The sequence below is a fragment of the Drosophila nasuta genome, chromosome 3 (genome assembly GCF_023558535.2).
Source record: "Drosophila nasuta strain 15112-1781.00 chromosome 3, ASM2355853v1, whole genome shotgun sequence".
In the NCBI taxonomy this organism is placed as follows: domain Eukaryota; kingdom Metazoa; phylum Arthropoda; class Insecta; order Diptera; family Drosophilidae; genus Drosophila; species Drosophila nasuta.
Window position 1 is genome coordinate 381,436 of NC_083457.1, and position 18,538 is coordinate 399,973.

Consider the following 18,538-nt stretch of genomic DNA (forward strand, 5'->3'; position numbering starts at 1 on the left):
TCCTGTGCCTATCGTTACGTAAATGCTGATGGCGCTGGAGTTGGGGCTTTGGTTTAATTAACGAGCTGGATTTGTGTGATAAGACTGCGACGACAAAGCTAATTAAATTATAAACTAAACCCGAGCAATGGAAACTGTGAGCAAAGAGAAAGACAGCGAGAGTGGCAGGGGGAGCTAAGTACAACTCCTCCAAATGGTTAAATAATACGTAAATAAATGAGCGCCCATTTTTGAAATGCCTCGACACGAACAACGTCCCCAACTGGAGTTGTAGTAGAAGGAGGTGGAGGAAGAGGTGTTGGGCTGACAATCATTTTACACTTTGATGTGGAGGGAGTCGCTTTAATGCAGCTAGCCACGCACAGTGGTCAGATTTAAGCAAATAGGTAATTAAAATCACTAAGTATGTTGGTTAGGAAAAGATGATATCAGAAAAAAAGCTACAGCTGAGTGTGCTGGATTATGGGATATATGCTAGACTGGCTTTTTTCATATAGAATTATTTATTGTAAATAATTTCTAATTTTTAAATTTCATTAATAGAATTAAGTTCTATAAAATTACGCTTCGAGTTTTATGTGTTCATACGGATAGACAGATAGGCGGAAATCGATTAATAGCCATATATTAATATTTAATTAAAAAGTTTTTTCATCATTAGTTCTGCGAATTTGCGGCACTGTGCAGTGCAATATTTGACTAGCTGAATATGAATTATGCGTTGCCAAACGACATCGTCAGGCTTCGCGTTGCCATCAACGCTGCTCGATGGTCACGGAATTGGCGGGGCAATGACAAACGCTGCTTGTGGAGCAGCTGTTGGCATTCCCAATTGCGGCTTATGACCATAAATCAACTTGGTGCTTACAGCTCGAACTGTGGTCCAAGTCACAACTAACAAATGCGATATAATGCGAATCGAATGTTGTTTAAATCGTGATGCTAGCCGAATCTCAGTTAATTTACTGTCTAATAATTCTATTATAGTGGCAAGAATATTATGCCTGGCTCTGTATGGTCTAATTTGTTGGTATTAGACCAAATTGCAAACGGGGTGTGGACTCTCGCATTGACTGATTTACATGTGAAGTGCAGTCGAGAGTGGTTGGGTTAGCTTAGATGATGTAAGGGGAGCATTGCCAAATGGCCTCTAATAGCAGAGTGCATCCAATGGAGATGGGCTTGATGATGCCCACTCAACTCGACACAGTGCACAGCGTTGTGGCGGTCTTTCATTTAATTCAATTAATTAGCAACTCAGGCTGCAGAAAGCAGTTACAAATCTCATCTTGTGCTGGCAGCCTGCAGCTTCTATTCAGCTTTAGCTTCAGCTTCATCTTGGCCTTTTTTTTCCTTCGCCAGAGCGGCGTGTGATGAACATTTCCGCCATAGTTTTTCTGCAATCAAAATTAATTAAGGCACACACACATAGACAAAGAGAGAATGCAACTTGCCAGGCAATTTTGCATGCCCCTTTTTAGCGTCTGACTCTTTATTGCATTTTACCGCAATGCTGCTGCTGCTGTTGTTGCTGCTGTTGCTGCTGTTGCTGCTGTTGCACCTGCATCTCAGCACATCGTCTTTGTCTTGACATGGAAACTGCCACCAGCAGCCCCAGCTGCATTTCCAACTAGAGTGCAACTGACGAGTTGCTGCTCAGTTGCTCAAGTTGCGCATAATTAAAAGTGGAAAACTGTTTTCAACTGCAACGAGCCAACGGTCCATTAATTGGCCTGATCTTTGCCCATAGCAATCTATCAGCAACGCTCTGATCCGACAAGCAAAAGTGTCATCTGGTCCTTGTAGCCTTCAACGATCGCCGATTGCCATGTCGTGAATTTTAAATACTTGTTCTACCCAGCGTAATAATACTTAAAAGGATGCTAACAGTGAAGTTGGCTTGCCCATTAAAACAGCAATAAAACCAAACGCTTTACTAATAATAAACATTGAGCTCGAGAAGTTCGCTGCAAAGAACTCGTTTAGTTAATCGGCAATAAAATGGCTTGTTTATATGCTTAGAAAATTCTTAGATCGTAAATGAGGAATCAGCTTTGTTCCCTTATGCCATAAAAATCATAAAATGATGTCAGTTGAAGAACTTTCCCAGGCAGCAAGCTTCAAGGTAGAGAAAAGAAGTATCATCCAAAGTGAAATGCATAATGAGCATAATGCTCTGCACGATGTCTCGATGCCGCTGATAATGATAATGTGTGCCTGCCACTTGCAACTGCAACAGCGACAGCAACAGCAACAGCCACGACACCTGAGCGTGGAGATGACAGGCGGGAGAGTCGGGAGGTGGATGCGAGGTGAAATTTGAGAAATGTGCACAGTAATTAAATACAAAGCTTCAAGCGCGACAGCATAAGCCGATGCCGCAAGATAATGCATATTTTGTGCAAGACAAAAGGAAATGCTGCAAAATCAGCCCCAAGAACTTCCAAGCTTGAGAGCTAAGAGCTGAGAGAGAACTGGGAACTGGGTGCAAAACAAGAGAGGAGGAGGAGTAGCAGGCAAAATATGAGAAAACGAGAAGAAGAAGAAGAAAACTCAAGCGTGTGTTTGCATGTCAGCCACATAGTAAAAGCAGCTTCCAAATTAATGACTGAGTTTCACATGACAGCCAGGAGACAAAGACAGAAGATAGAATAGAGCAGCGAAGAAGTAGCTGTCGATGTTGTTGTTGTTGTTGTTGTTTTTGTTTTTGTGTTGTGATGCAGACAATTGGCCATGAAGCACACATGTGTGTGAAAGCGGTGGAGAAGCCGCCACAGTTGCAGATAACTATAAGATACAAGTGGCCAGATACAAAATAGAACAAGAACAAGAACAGCAACAGCAACAGCAACAGCAACAGCAGCAACTACAATAATAATACCAACAATAGCACAGCAGAGACGTGTAATGAATGCGTGTAGGAAGCAAGCAGTCGAGACGAACTACTCACTACTGACTGGCGCTAGAGATGAACATCAGAGCCAAGAGCGTAGCCAAGAAACTGCTCGATAATGAGATACCCTGCAGAGAGTCGGATTGAAAAACCAAAAACCAAACGAGCAAGTGTTATTCTTCAGAATGTTTCCGATAATGGATGCATCATCAATTATTAAATCATAAATCTATTCTTCTTTGTGAAATAATTACATAATTAACTATAAATAAAAGAAGAATTCGTTTAAAATGAATAGCCAAAAACTGTAAATGAAAAATGAGTATGTTTCTGCTTTACATTCAAGTTAAGTGTGACCATAGCAACTTTGTAAATATACTAGATTGTTTTACAATTGATACGGAAATCTTACGCTTTACAATGTGTAGTATAATTTTTCTGGTAAGATCAACGAGAAATTATAACATACTGTTTGGGATCTTATAATAACAGAGAAATTATGCAGGCAGACAGTCAGATATGTAGTTTTACGGAGTCGTATAAGTAAACCCTGCACTTTGAAATTGCAATTAACATAATTTTTAACTTTAATTTTCTGTTATTTAGAAATCAGATACTGAATAAGCCCTGGCATTAAACGATTTATTAACACTTTTCTCAATCTTTTATTTTCACTCATTGTGTCTGGTCGTATGCAAAGTGAAAAGATTGAATTGAAAACTACTATTTAAAATATATTTATATAATGGCAAACTTCCAAGACTGTTCAACAAAATTTGTCCAGAATTTTCTTGCTCTATTTTAGCACATTATCCATTTAGATCGTTCGTTATTGTCTTCTAGTGGTTGCTGTTGACATTTTAAATTTTCTTAAATCCCATAATTGTATTAAAAGTTGCACGCTTGCAAGTTTTATACTTTTTAACTTGGTCCTTATTGTTAATGTTTCTGGTGTAGACTCGTCTTAGTCACTCAACTGCAGGGCATTTGTAGAGAAAGTGGGGAGGAGGAGGGCCATGAAATGCAACTGCGCCATTTTCAAAGTAAAGTTTTATGTAATTAGCGCTGTGGAATGCTGGCAGCAGTTGTTGCAACAACCTGCTCCCGTCTCTGCCCCCGTTGTGTCACTCCTACGACGAACAGTTTTCAATCAGTTGATATACGAGCAGGTGTCAAGAATAACGAAGCATATACTTGGAAATGCGAGGTACAGTTGCCGCTAGTTGACTGATTGTCTGGCCTAAATAGTGCAAGCGTTTTGGCAGCATTTAAAGTTAAAGGCTTATACATACATGGCCAGCAGGCAGCAGCATCCTTTAGACAGGATTGTGGAGATAGAACTTGCAACATGTAAGCCATGCCTTTGTTAGTTGCGAGCAAACTGTAAATATGAGCTGGAAAACTGTATTTGGGTTAGAGATTGCTCAAAAATGTATGAAGGAGCAAGACAGAGCAACACAGAGCAAGAGAAAGAGATAGCTAAGAAAAGAGAAAGAGAGAGAGAGGGAGAGAAAGGGAGAGAAAGGGAGAGAACTATCTCTGGGGACGAGGAGTTTGGTTGTTTCGGGATGCCTGGGCTCAGGTTATTTAAAGTGCTTCGTTTTAATTGTGTGCTTGGGCCTGGGCACTAGAAAGACGTCAGAACTTTGCAATGAAGTAGTCGAAGCTGCCGGCTGCTGTTCTGTTCTGCTCTGCTCTGCTTGCAACAAAATTTATTATTTATGGGCTGAGCCAATTCATTTGCTGGTATTTAAAACAGGCTGTGGGTGGTCCACTCGACTTTTCCATTTTATAAAATATGGCCAGGCCAAGTGAGCAAGTTAGCAAGTGAACAAGCGAGCAAGTGGCCAAGTGACTTGTGAGCGGAAATACTCAATTGGGTGTGGGCGAAAGTAGTGCAGGTGGTAAAGTGGAGAAATGTCGTCTGCTTGCATCTTGAAAATTGCATTTAAACACAAAACGAGCGTAAACTTTAATTATAAAATTGTTGCGAAAGTCAGTCAATCACCATTTACTTAAATTATGCTTATTTAGCCATAGAAGAAAAGTGTATCAAAGGCATTAATACAATATCTCTACTCTCAAATGTAGAATGAAGTTAATACACAATATCTCTCGATTATTTCTCATCGTGCACTTCTAAGAGATGCTTCCAAACCGTATTCGTATTCCCACAATTTCAATAAAAATCTTCCAAATAAAAAAATTGCTCACGATACTCGATTGACAATTACAATTTGCTAAAAGGCCGCAGCCATCGATGGACAACGAAAGATATGGCACACGAAATTCATCCAATTAAATTTAGCCAATGCCAAGCAGTCGACACTTGCCGCGGAAAACGTTGCACAAATATGAAATCCATGAGATCTACAAGCCAGCAGCAGCAGCAGCAACAACAACAACAACTACAACTACGACGACATCGGCTATAAAAAGTTAAACCGTTAGGTGGGGGCGACACGTTGACGGTGATATGCAAAGCATAGTTAGATGAAGAGGCAAAAGGGATTAAAGTGTGGTAGCGGGTGCTGCAGCTGGCAAAATAAAAGGTGCACATGTGGCACAAAGAGCAAGGAGAGTGATTGGGAGAAGCAAACAGAGAGAGGGGGAGAGAGACTGAAGCGAAATCGCGAGAAGAGGCGAGCGTCGTTGTCACGTGGGAAATTTTCAAGTTCAAAGCAATTTTGCAAGGCAGAGTCAACTGTAAAAACGAAAACCAAAGAAGAAGCCACCAACAACAACAGCAACAACAAGAGAAACAGCAAAAGCAACAGCAACAACTGCTAAAAGAACAACAAAGCGTGCACTCACGTGAGGCTGATATTAATCGGCTTTGAAATCGTGAGGTGGGCCAACGTGGAGGCACAGATACAAAAACAAACAGCAAAGGCAAACAGCACACAGACAGCTATGTAAATACTGTTAGCGAGTACTTAAAGCCAATACTAACACTGATACTAATACACAGCCACTAATACATGCACTTGCTGAGCCTGTGTTCATGTGTCTTCTGCGGAAGCGAATAGCAAACAGGTTGACAACAACAACCACAATAAAAATAACAATAACAACAACGACGAAGCAAGAACAACAGCAACAACTGCATATAAGCTGCAAAATAAAATACCAGAAACAATTGCAACAGTTGATAGCTAGAGATGAGCTCGTGACACGCTGACAATAGCACGACAAATTAATAAAAACGTCTCTTGATAGTTTAGCTCATTCGATACATTATTCTTTGTTTTTAGTTTTATTATTTAAAAGTAAAGTTATAAATAATTGTATTTAAATAATACCAAAGTGTTAAATAGTCTAATTGTTATTAGAGTGTTTTATTTCAGAATGGTATATAATATAATACTAAACTTTATTAGATGCTACTTGATACACTTGTTAGCAAATAATTCACATTTCTCTTCCATTACACTAAGAGATGAGCTCGGAACACGAAGATAAATAATATCAGTACCTCAGTTAGGTTGTGGTCGTTATTCCCGTCTCTAGTTATAGAGCAGCTTCTTCAGTCTCTTCTCAGCAATTATCCATCACAGTCAGCGGGCCTCTTCAATTTCTCTGCCTTCATCACCACTTGCTCCTCTTGTTCATCTTGTTGTCGTTCTTGTGGCACGTCGCTTGCCTGCCATTTGCCCCGCCCTGCAAGTGTCTTCACTTAGATTGGCTTGGCTTGGCTACTGTTTAATGGCCACCCCAGCGGGCGTTTTGTGTGGCATACCAACAGTTAGAATTAATTGACGTTAATAATGTTTCGATATCAAGATTTATGCTGCGAGCGAGTCTCATCGCTTCATCGTTGTTGCTCAGCTTCCGTTGCAAATGCAGTATTCTATTTGCTGGGTCCCTCTAGTCACTCTTGATGACAGGTTTGCGATCGTTGCGAGCATTCGCAAGTGTTTGCGTTGGTCCATTGCAACGGTTCTTTTGCCAGGCCATCTTTTTTTTATGTCTGAGCTTGGCATTTAACATTTTACATTTGCCATCTCAAATTTACATGTAATGGAAAAGTTCTTAGCGCTGCTACGATGATAATCAATTTGGTGCAAACAACTTGCTCATAATTTAGATGTTTCATTCATATTTCACACTGTGTGATGACAAAATGACTAACTGACAGATTTGGCTGTAAACATGCTAAAATATTGCTGAACATTAAGTTAATCATGCATGTAGTAATAAAGCTCGAGTTTAATTATACCAAACAGCTTAAAGTTCTAATATTTTCAATGTGTTATTACTTATACTAAAAAATGTTTTAAAGTACATAGGGGAATTAGTAACTAAAATTTATAGGAAATATAAATTTATGTTTATTTCGTTCTATTTTATAAACATTGCCGACACAAAAGATACATAGATACATAGATACATAGATTTGAAATTGGAATAGTAAGAACAAGTAAAAAAGCTTTAATCGATAACCTCTACTGATTTTTAAAAATGTATAAACGGTATTATCGTTTAAATATACCAATAAAATATGCACTTGGCATATTTAAGTGCATATTTAAGTATGGTACTGGTAAAAAAAATAAGAATAGCACCACTTTTTCATATATTTTGTTTATTAAATAACTAATATTTAAGATGGAAAATGTTTTAAAACTTATATTTGTATACACTTCAGTTGTCCCCTTCTGTACTTCAACATATGTATACATAAAGTGGATGACTTATCCCTATACAGATTTTAGATTAAAAATTTAAATAAAGAGCTCAATTTCTTTCGAAATATGTACTTGGGTTTTTATGCTTTGGGGTAAGAGTCGCTAGTCTGACCGCGTGCTGGACATTTTTTGTAGCCAGAATTCAGAATTCAACTTTAGGCCTACAAGCTATTATGTGGCCATGACTTGAATCACTCACCCAGTGAAAATAGTAAACTAGTGAATCCGTAAACAACACTTCAGGGCCTAATAAAACCTCGATCTTGCTGTGTGGACGTTTAGAGGGCAGCTGGGCAGCTCGTACTGGGTTTTGGCCAGCGCGAGATTGCATTTTCATACGGCGGGCACGTTCCAAATCGCAATGGGTCATAAAAAGTACTTTACGACAGCACAAGAAACTACAAGAATAACAACAGCAACTACTGAGCAAGATGCCACAGATTCTTACACCTTTGTTGGAGCGGTGTTTGAGATGTGAACTGGAGGGTAATTAAAAAGAACTTAGCACATGGTCGCGACACGAGCGATAATAACAAAGAAAAGAGGAACCAGCTAGTAGCGAATGACAAGTTGCAGGTTCCCCAGCGTTCATAAATGTCAAGTTCAGGGTTGTGGGCAGACGAAGCACAACAGAAAGCACAGTACACGCCCTCTTGGAGGGGTCGTCAGGTACAATGCTTTAAATGCCTCTTGTCCAAGCAAAAAGTCAAACAGAAACAGCAAAACTCGCAAAGTCAAAGCCAACGCCAATGGCAGCGTCAAAGTTAATGTGCCAGCGGCAACAACAATGAAACGCGTAATTAATTTGACGCACTGCATCTTAATCTGCAATTTCCCGCCCTAAAGTATCCCCCATCCCCTGACAACTTGTGAGAATCGCCGAGTTTCCCCCATCTGTGAGAACTTTAAGTTGATTTAATGAGTTTTTTTTTGCGTTTTGCGCGAAAAGCGATTCAATTTTTATTATGTAAACAGTTCAATGAGCCCACGGAGCGCCGACCGCTTAAGACTTGAACCAATTAAAATCTAATTAGGCACATGATTTGATTAGCTTTTATGATCATTAGCCCTTTGAAGCACCTTAAGGAAATAGCTCAACTATTTTCATATACAATCTAAATGAGTCTTAGCAACGAGCATTCCAGACAATCCAATCAACACTTAACAACGGGAGTTAAATGCACATAGTTAACATGAAAAGCTATTTACTAAAATACTGTTAACAGTTGGTTGTAAACAGCTGTCGATATTTTTATACGACCTAAATAATTAAAGCAAATGTGTTGGCAGAAGTGCTAAGAATTGATCGTAATTCGTAGGTATTTTTTGTAATTTTAGTTAGTAGTTAATGCATTGATGCAGTATGTAGCTATAGTATATTTTTAGTATACTTTTATCCCCGCTATCAATAGGGTATTAGTATATTTTCGGTAAGTTCATTTGGTATATATTTCAAGAAAGATTATAAAGACATAAATATTGAATATACTCTCTGACTGCACTTAAGATAAAATTCCTTAAAAATGTGTTTGTCATCAGCTTGAAATATATATTTTATCACTAAAGAATCAACACTGTGTTTAAATAATTGGGCTTAGTATTTAGTTAAAATATTAATATACTATATGCAACACATTTTCATAATTGTGTATCGAAGTAATATACTTGTATACCTTCTACCGTTAGGGTCTTAGTATATTTATATATTAATTCGGTATATTTTTAAGTAAAAACATAAAAACGTAAATATTCAAGTTACCTTCTTGAAACTTCATACATTTCATATATTTTAAGTAACATCGTAAATACATAAAAAAAATATAGAAGTCACTTACTCGTTGCACTCAAGCCAAATCTCTTTGCTAATGTGTTTGTCATAAGTTTGGGAGATACCATAGATCATATAAGAATCTTTTGCAAGTGAAATCTCCGAGATTGCTGAACTCGACACCATGCCAAAAGGGGCTTAAGGCCGTGCATAAATCTTGGTCAGCATCAAGCAAACAACTCGCTGCATTAAAAATTCATTTATAATGGCCATAATGTTGTGTGAGAGGATCTGAGAGGTTTTTACCGTTTCGGTCTTATGCTGCTGCCATATGAGTCGTCGATGCCATATGCCATATGAGGTTGATGAAGAAACATAAGCGGCTTAAGTTGAGGCCCAAATGCAAAACTGCGTAATCAAATGCATGTAATTTGAGTTTAATGAGTGTCAAAGTTATTAAAAATCATTTGTTGGCCACTTTTGGTTTGCCATGATGCTAGAGACAACAGTCAACAGCCTCAAACTCAGCCTCAGTCTCTGTCTTGTTGAGAGGCAGCTTCGAATTGAGCTGCTCGTTCAAGCCATTAAAGGCAAAGTTATCAAAAAAAAAACCGTTTAGAGCCTTTTTGCTAACCCGTTTTTGGCAGTCATTGCAGCTTAATTACACACATATGTGCAGTCTCCATGTGTTAATGTGGTTGGGTGTGCGTGTGTGCGATTGTGTGATGTGTGATGTGTGTGAGTGCTGAAATTGCTGTTAATTATGATCAAGTTGCTGAGGCTGTTAAGTGGACTAAGCAGCGCAGCTTGTGGCAGACACGTTTTTTATTTGTGCCTTGTAAAACACAAGATGCCACATTAAACAACAACGACAATTTACATAACACACGAATCACTCCGCTCACTCTCCTTCTTCCTCTCTCCTCTCGCCACCGCCCTCTTCTTCTCTAACAAAATTGAGTGATTAGCGCAAATGCAAAACACGCAAAGCTTTAAGTTTAAGCCTCCCAAAAATGAATCTCAAATGGCACTGAGCGAAGTCTGTTATAGAGTTGTTTGGTGTCAACTACAACAAAGGCGACAACAACCACAATGATTATAGCAACACACAAAACGCCAATGTGTCTGTGAATGAGGAAAAACCTCGCTACACGAATGATCTATACTCTGTATTAACAAAATTCAAATTTTTTTAATCGCAGGCTATTTACATACTCGAATATAATCGTGTAATTTGCATAAATGAAGCATTCATTTACGTTTTTGTTATACTTTGTGGAGATTTGTAAGATTGTTTGTTTTTCTGAATACGGTACGATATACCTATAATTACTATATATCGTTAGTTCAACTATTGTATTGCCATTGAAGGATTAAGATGCATAATTATGCAACCAATTTGTAAAATTAAATATGGATTATTTAGTGTCATTTAAATGCAATCAAATACATCTCTAGGAATTGAAAACAAAGTTAAGCCTAATAATTTTTTTTTTATTTATACATAATAAATAAATTATTATAAATAAGAAATAAGAATACAAAGCTAATTTATGTTTTACAGTATTTAATAATTTATGTATGCATTAAAACCATATTCTGATCATCTAGTCACATTGCTTTTGCAAGAATAAGTGAGAACTAAGAAAGTATGACCATGCAGCTTGGTTGAATAATAATGCGGTCAGGAATACAGTCACATTATTAAGCTTATTTTGTCATATGCTATGTGGGCTTATCATTTTGATTAATGGAATATTTAAAGGTTTCCAAAGAGTCAGGAATCAAAACAATTCTAATATGTTAAAGTATGTAGTAGAGTATTGTAGAGTATTTAAATTGCCCACAAGTGTCTGTTGGTGTGTTAATGTTGCTCATTGTTGTTGTTGTAGTAGCGCGAAAATTTGTTGGCTATCAATTGGCATGCAACTTTTTTGCTATAACTGTGGGCGTCACAAGTTGAACGCTGAACGCTCAATGCTGCATGCAGCACGTAGCACGTATTGTGTACGTAACCACCCACAGTTGTACGCAGCAATGAGTTATGTTATAAAGGGGGAGGAGTTGCAGAGTGAGGTAGAGGTAGAGGTAGCAGATGATGAGGAGTGTTTGGTGGCACACTCTTCTATGTCCATTGATTTGGTTTGTGCTGCGTCTGCTGTTCACATGGCGTATGATTGATGGCCCTGCAGCGAGTCGCAAAATATGAAATTAGCCTGGCTTCAAGTTTGCTGGCGTAATAAATTGCGTTTATCGAGAAAAATTGGCAGGCAAAATATTTGCACGTTAAATAGAAATTAAGGAACTGCATCAACTTGCGTTTTAATCTTTTCTCTCTCTCTCTCTTTTTTTCTCATCTACAGCATTTTGTTTTGATGATGTGCAACACAGTTTGAGCAGCACTGCCTTGGAACTGGCCCAGAGGCAAGGGGTAAGTTGAGAGCGAGTAAAAGACATTTTTTCGCTGCATATTTAAATAGCTTTTGACTTCATTTATTATTTAAGTTTTTATGCATGTTTTTGTCTTAGCTACCTAGTGTGCGGAGTGTTACGAGTGTGAGAGTGTGAGTCTGATCACACTGTGTGTGATGTGTCTCCTTCTCCGTTTGCTACCTGGCCTGCATTCAAACCGGTCGAATCAGTCTCTCGCATTTGCATAGAGTTTTGTTCTTTTTTAATCGCCGCTTTAATTTATTTTCATTGATTGCAACAACATGGCAACAACAACAACAGCAACAGCAACAACACCAAATCGCTGAATATGTCGCTGACTTAATACTGCGATTTGTGTGCAATGACGTAATTCAGTTGCTGAAATTAGTTGGAAATTTGTTAAGTATCGTTAAAGTCATTCAGTTGGTCTGTCATTCTTCGAATGAATCCATTAAAGTTGTGGAATTGAATTGCGTTTGCATTTGCAATTGCACTCACAACTGATTTATGTGTAAATTTAGTGAGTATTTAATATGGTATTGAGTGTAAAGTGTAGTAGATAAAATGTTTCTGTTCGAGATTTATTAGAAGTTGCACAAACAAAAGTCGAAACAATTTCAATCAAATAAATGCCAAAAAAAAAACAAAACAAAGTTCTTTTTACCTTTTGGCATGCTCTTCGTTTATTTGTTTGCGGGCTTTGTTCTATAGCATTTACCTTTACTTTACTTTAGAACAGGAAGTTGGTTTGTGGTTGAGGCGTTCAGTTTTAGTTTGATTTCCAGCGTAATTTGCTGTGGTTCCTGACTCAACTCTATTCAATACAATGCTATCCATCCTCAGTATCCCTCAGATATCACATGCAGCTAGACAATGGAACAGTCAATGATGATGATGATGCAGATGGTGAGTGAGTGACAGCCCCAGGGAGCTCCGCTGACGGCCACATAAAAGGGTTAAGGGCAAGCGTTCGGGTAGTTCGTATGTATCTCTCTCTCTCTCAATGTCTGTGTGGCCACTTGGGTCAGAGTTAATTTTCTTATTGTATTAGTCTCTATTCTCTGCAGTTTGTTTGGCATATAATGATGCCACTTGATTGAAAATGAACGTGACTGGAAAACAAGTTTTCGGACTTTTTCTTTTTGATACTACTGCTGTTGTTAGCTCCGCTCTGCTGTTGCTTTATTATTGTTGTTTCCTCTCTTGGGCTGCCTTGAGCAACAAAATACAGAAAAAGAAGAATATACCAGAAACAAAATAGTTGAATAAATTTGACAAGAAACTTTGACATTGTCATAAACTATTTCTGTGACATGTTTTGCAGCACTCTACGTTGTTTACAGCACACAAATTCCTCCATTCCATTCCCGCCTTTGAGAACTACTCCTGGTCTCAAAGACTCCAAAGATGCCTAAGAGTTTAAGGCACTCGTTCGTTGGAGTTTAGTTGAAATACGCTTAGCTTAATTCTATTTAATATTATTTAATTAAAGCGCACGTCTAGCAACGTGGAATGCTGAAGGATTAAGACCTAAGGACTATGTGTCTGCACCGCAGTCTCTTCCATGTTTGCTAACGGTATGTGCGCATTTCCGTTTGCGGTATACATTGAGTCCAGAGAAGCTGCACAGTGTAAAACTTGATGAACGTTACTAAACTTGACCAATGGAATTCCCTTATTTTTTAGCGCATTCTTGTGGTTTCACTGTGCAGCGAGTAGAGAGAAAAATAGCCGGAATTTATGAAGTTGTGGGCGCGGAATTTGTTCTGTTCGCTTTTTGTGCAGTTTGCCAATTCGCTGCTGCGTTGCCTGGGCGAATTACTTTGCAGCATCCAACAATGATGTGGTTACTCCTCAACCAAATTAAAACCCATTTCGTATCTCCACAGCTGAAAATCACAGTGCCTCAGATTGAGTAAGGCCATTAAAATGACAAAAGTAATTTGGCTTAAAGCGCTACGCAATTTAAATTCAAGCATGACTATTTGCCTGAATGTGAATGAAGACACCCATGAGAGCGACTGACATTTTACATAGAGGCTCAGATAGGTCAAGTTGATAGATAGATAGTTTGTTTTTATTGAAAAAACAAACAATGCGAACGCAGTATTATCACGAACATATACATAGCATACTAAAATATTATTATATATGCCGAAAGCTATATTTGGGATATAAATATACTGTAATATAAATATATACTGTACAGTACAAATATTCAAAATTTTTAACCAAAGTAACTAAGACCTGCCAGCTTAAATAATAAAATTGTCAACAGATAGTAAATGGAGATAGAAGTAATGGGTATAAAAATCCGTTCGTTGCAGCACATTTAAAGCTTTAACTTTGAAGCCTGGCGTTGCTTTAGTTTCAGCCTTCGCTTAATGGAACATTGGAGCACTCGACACGTCACACTCTTGTGTGTGTTGCTTGCAATATTCTTCAGCAAAATTTCGACGGCTGTCAGAACGCGTATACGCCAAGTGTCACAAATACTTAGGCTAAACTGGCAGCCAGAAATTCAAGCAGCAGCATCAGCAGCGGCAGCACTTGAGTGCATCGAGCTCAGCGGTTACTTAAGGAGATAAAAAATGTTTGGCACTTTTGCAGTGAGAGTATTTTCTGGCCAGATTGACCCACTTAACTGTTGTGCATGTGTAAGGTTGTGTTTATGAGCCATTTGCCTGCCTCCCCACCACTCCCCCTTTGACTTGCCCCTAATTGGATGTTCGATGTCAGTTCAGAAGAGCAAATAACTGTCAAACAAGACGAGACGAGACGCGACAGACGTAGTATGAACATAACATAGATTGCTTTGAGCGAGGGAGTGAAATTTATGTTGCGCCACCTGGCGGTCGAAATTGTTGCTTTGACAGCACCACACACACACACGCACACGCACACACATATATATTTGCACACACAACACACGCAACTGACAGCTGTCAAGCGTGGAGCGTGCAAAGGAAACAATTCAATGGGCGATTTGGGGTGGAGGATGATTGTCCAAGCATAAATTTTGATTTGCTTTCGCATGTCAGAGCAAAGGTCAAGCATAATTTTTCAATCAAGCACGCCGAGGGAGGCGTTAAAATGGATTTTTCAAAATTATTTGTTTTAAGTGAAAAATCACCGCACTTTGTTCGCATGCAAATTGCTGTAATCTTTTGTTTGCTGGCTGTAGTTGGCTTGGCTTAGCTTGGCTTTGGCATAATTGAGTTGTTTTGCGCTATTAATAAATCAGAGCAGCATATGGCGCACAACAATTTAAATGGTAATTAATAACATTGGCAAAGTGTGTGCCATATTCAGACTGCAGACTGCAGAACGGAGCTTAGGATGGCAGAAGTTTTAAGGCAAAAGCCAAGAACTTTTCCAATTAAAGACGATTGGCTGTAAAAAAAGCGCAGCACCAACTTTGTGTCGAATAAATCTCTCGAAGATTCATTGAGAGAATTTCAATTATATTGAAACGCTGTTGCCATTGGCTTCGTTTCCGTTTGTCTTTTGTTGTCGACTACGATAAGACAGCGCGTTAAGAGATTACGCCCGAGCATAGATATGATAAGCATTACCTTACTCTTTTCTTCATTTTTAATTAAGTTGAATGACCATGTGGCGTATGCGTAATGTGGTGATATGCTGCTAATTAAAATGATTGAAACCCAAATTGTATGCGTATTGTTATCAAATGTTATCACACAACACTCAGTCCCTCAATGCGTTATCCATTAATGCCAATACCTAGGCCACGACGACGAAGTTGTTGAAAAGTCTTCCGATAATTTTCACTAGTTGTTGCTTTCGTTGTCGTATCTTTGATTGACAGCCAGGTGGCAGGTAGGTGGCCAAGGTGAACGGCTTTTGTTTTCAGTCATCCGTCCGCTTGTTCAGCTCAAGTTGAAGTTTACTTAATTTATGTATTTCGGTAAATGTACGCAGTTTTTTGACCGTGACATTTTTACAATTATCGCATTTTCATTTGCTTTCGAGTGTGCTCTAAGTACTTGAGGTGAAGGTTCATGTAAAAGTGTTCTTTGCTCAATATTTTGTTTGATTGATATTGATTAAGAGTAGACTATTTTCCGTTTCGTACCTCTAGAGTAGTCTTCAATTGACCAGCAACATTTTATATGCTTTTTGTCAATTAGTTTTATCAAACGATCTAAAACAGCCGACAATTTATATGCCAGATTATAAATATTTCAGATTGTGGTTTCTCAAAATAACTATATTTCCTTTATAATAATTCTTGATAGAGATGAAAGCTTATCAAAGTATATTTTACGATTTCAGAAGAGCAAATTTGACATGTGTGTATCTCAAATATTTTTGTTCATGTGCGGAATAACCAGTTCCTTTATACCAATCATTTCAATTATTAATAGATTCCTTCCCATACAGATTTAGATGTTTGTAAATATTTAACCGAAGGTATATGTGGGAAGTGAAAGTTCTGTGACCCATTCGACCAGTGTCTAAATCTTATCAATGTTTTATTTATGATTTTAGAAGAGCCAACTTGACATGTGCGCAACTCAAATATTTGCGTTGAAGTTGGGAGTTTTGGTACAATAACTATAGTTCATACGATTCCTGAAAATTTTGTTGCGATCAGATAAAAGTTGTAGAAGTTATTGAAGAAATACTTTGGTATGGACAAAAACGTCACTTACTACGGGGTTTACTTACTTTGGCTTATAATCTGGTATATTTTTCACTCTAAGGTATATTTTAAGTGTAGTACTATATTTTAGCACTTTGTGTTATATCTATTTGGTATATTTTAAAATATTATTGCACTGATTTGCCTTTATTCAAAATGGTCGAGTACACTCGGCCGTAGCTTTTTTGATTGTTGACACTGATATCATCTTCTGATATTAATAGATTCCTTCGCATACAAATTTTCTTATTTACAAACATCTAACGTACGTATATTTGGAAAGTGTGAAACTTCGTTGACCATTCGACAAGTGTCTAAAGCTTATCATTGTATATTTTATGATCTTAGAAGAGCAAATTTGACGTGTGTGTATCTCAAATATACACGTTGAAGTTTGGAATAACAGGTTTCTTTATATTTTAGCACTGATATCTATCTTTGCACGTTAATTATTAACACATTTTTCGCATAAAGATTCATTTACACAGCATACAAATATACATATATTTTGAAAGTGTGAAACTTCTTTAACCCATTCGACAAGTGTCTAAACACCTGTCTGACCCAGTTCATGTTACTTTCTTGCTTTGCCTAACGATCTCACTTGCTGTCCGAGTTGTTGACACCTCAATCACCCGCAATTGCAATCTATGTGACGCCCCCATCTAAAAACTTAGTAGCTAGTTAATATAATCAACATGGCTGCAATAAAAAGTAAGACTTTTTGCAGAATTAACGGCCTACATGATTTGGCCCCTCTCGCCACACATTTCGATTGACGATGACATAAAAACATTCTCCAATTTTTTAGTTTTCGATTTTTTGTGTGTTTTTTTTGAGGTTAGCGTGTGAATTTAATTTGTGTATAATTGCAATGGCTGCAACTGCGACTGCAGAGTTGGAGTTGCTGCAGACTTCAGCTATAAAATGTCAATATCAGAGAGTAATCAACTGCAGCAACTGCAACAGCAACAAATGTTTTTATGTGCCAACTTTTTTGCTCGCCTTGACAATTTATGGGGAAGTGTCTGTGCAACTGACACAATGACAGCGCCCGATCGACAAACCGAATGACTGACTGACTGACTGACTGACTGACGGACTGATGGAGCGGACTGCGTTGTTCAAAGTGGTTGTGGTGCGTAGGCCGAGCGAGGGAGCACGCTGTGGCACGGGGTTAACCAAGTAAACCAATTTACAAATTACGTTTTGTAATACAAAGTCGACTCGCTAAAAACTTGTTTTAATTTAAGTGTGTGGTTACATTACCAGAAGCTTACACATTCAGAAAGCGGTAGATGAGAGAAGAGAACAAGAGGAAATGCCAAGATCGCAGCAGATGAGTTATGTGACTGCTAGTTATGGGTAAAATAAAGCAAATATATAACCATATATACCTTTCGGTATATTTCGGTAAAGTTTGAGTGTAGTAGTATATTGATATACCAAATATTGCTTTCTGTATATTTTAATAATATGTCGATAATTTATTGGTATATATCGATATACCAAATATTGCTTTTGGTATATTTCAATACTATCAATAGTATCACGTTTGCCCTGTTTTGTGTTTATCCAAATATAATTTTGTTTGCCTTGGCAATCGTATTTATACCCGCTACCCATAGGGTAGAAGGGTATTATAACTTTGTGCAGGCAGGAAATGTATGTAACAGGTAGAAGGAGGCATCTCCGACCCTATAAAGTATATATATTCTTGATCAGCGTCAACAGCCGAGACGATCTAGCCATGTCCGTCTGTCCGTCTGTGTGTCTGTCCGTCTGTCCGTCTGTCCGTCTGTCCGTATGAAACACTGGATCTCAGAGACTATAAGAGATAGAGCTATAATTTTTTTTCGACAGCATTTGTTATGTTTGCACGCAGATCAAGTTTGTTTCAAATTTTTGCCACGCCCACTTCCGCCCCCGCAAATCAAAAAAATCGAATAACAAGCGTAATTTTAAAGCTAGAGTTGCGAATTTTGGTATATACAATATTTACTATAGTAGTTATGATTCCTGAAAATTTGGTTTCGATCAGATAAAAATTGTCGAAGTTATTAAAGAAATACTTTTGTATGGGCAAAAAC

The 18,538-nt window shown here is 38.0% G+C and overlaps 1 protein-coding gene across 5 annotated transcripts in view; it reads left to right on the forward strand.

Moving 5' to 3' along the window:
* The window catches only part of LOC132794150 (SH3 and multiple ankyrin repeat domains protein 1), a 79,520-nt gene that overhangs the window by 21,752 nt on the left and 39,230 nt on the right, over positions 1-18,538 (forward strand). For 4 of the 5 annotated variants that reach the window (XM_060804413.1, XM_060804417.1, XM_060804415.1 and 1 more), the window contains exon 2: positions 11,713-11,780. The exons of the other annotated variant lie outside the window; for it this stretch is intronic. The gene's annotated coding sequence lies outside the window, so the exon portion shown is untranslated. The remainder of the gene's footprint in view (positions 1-11,712; positions 11,781-18,538) is intronic. 5 annotated transcript variants of the gene reach the window in all.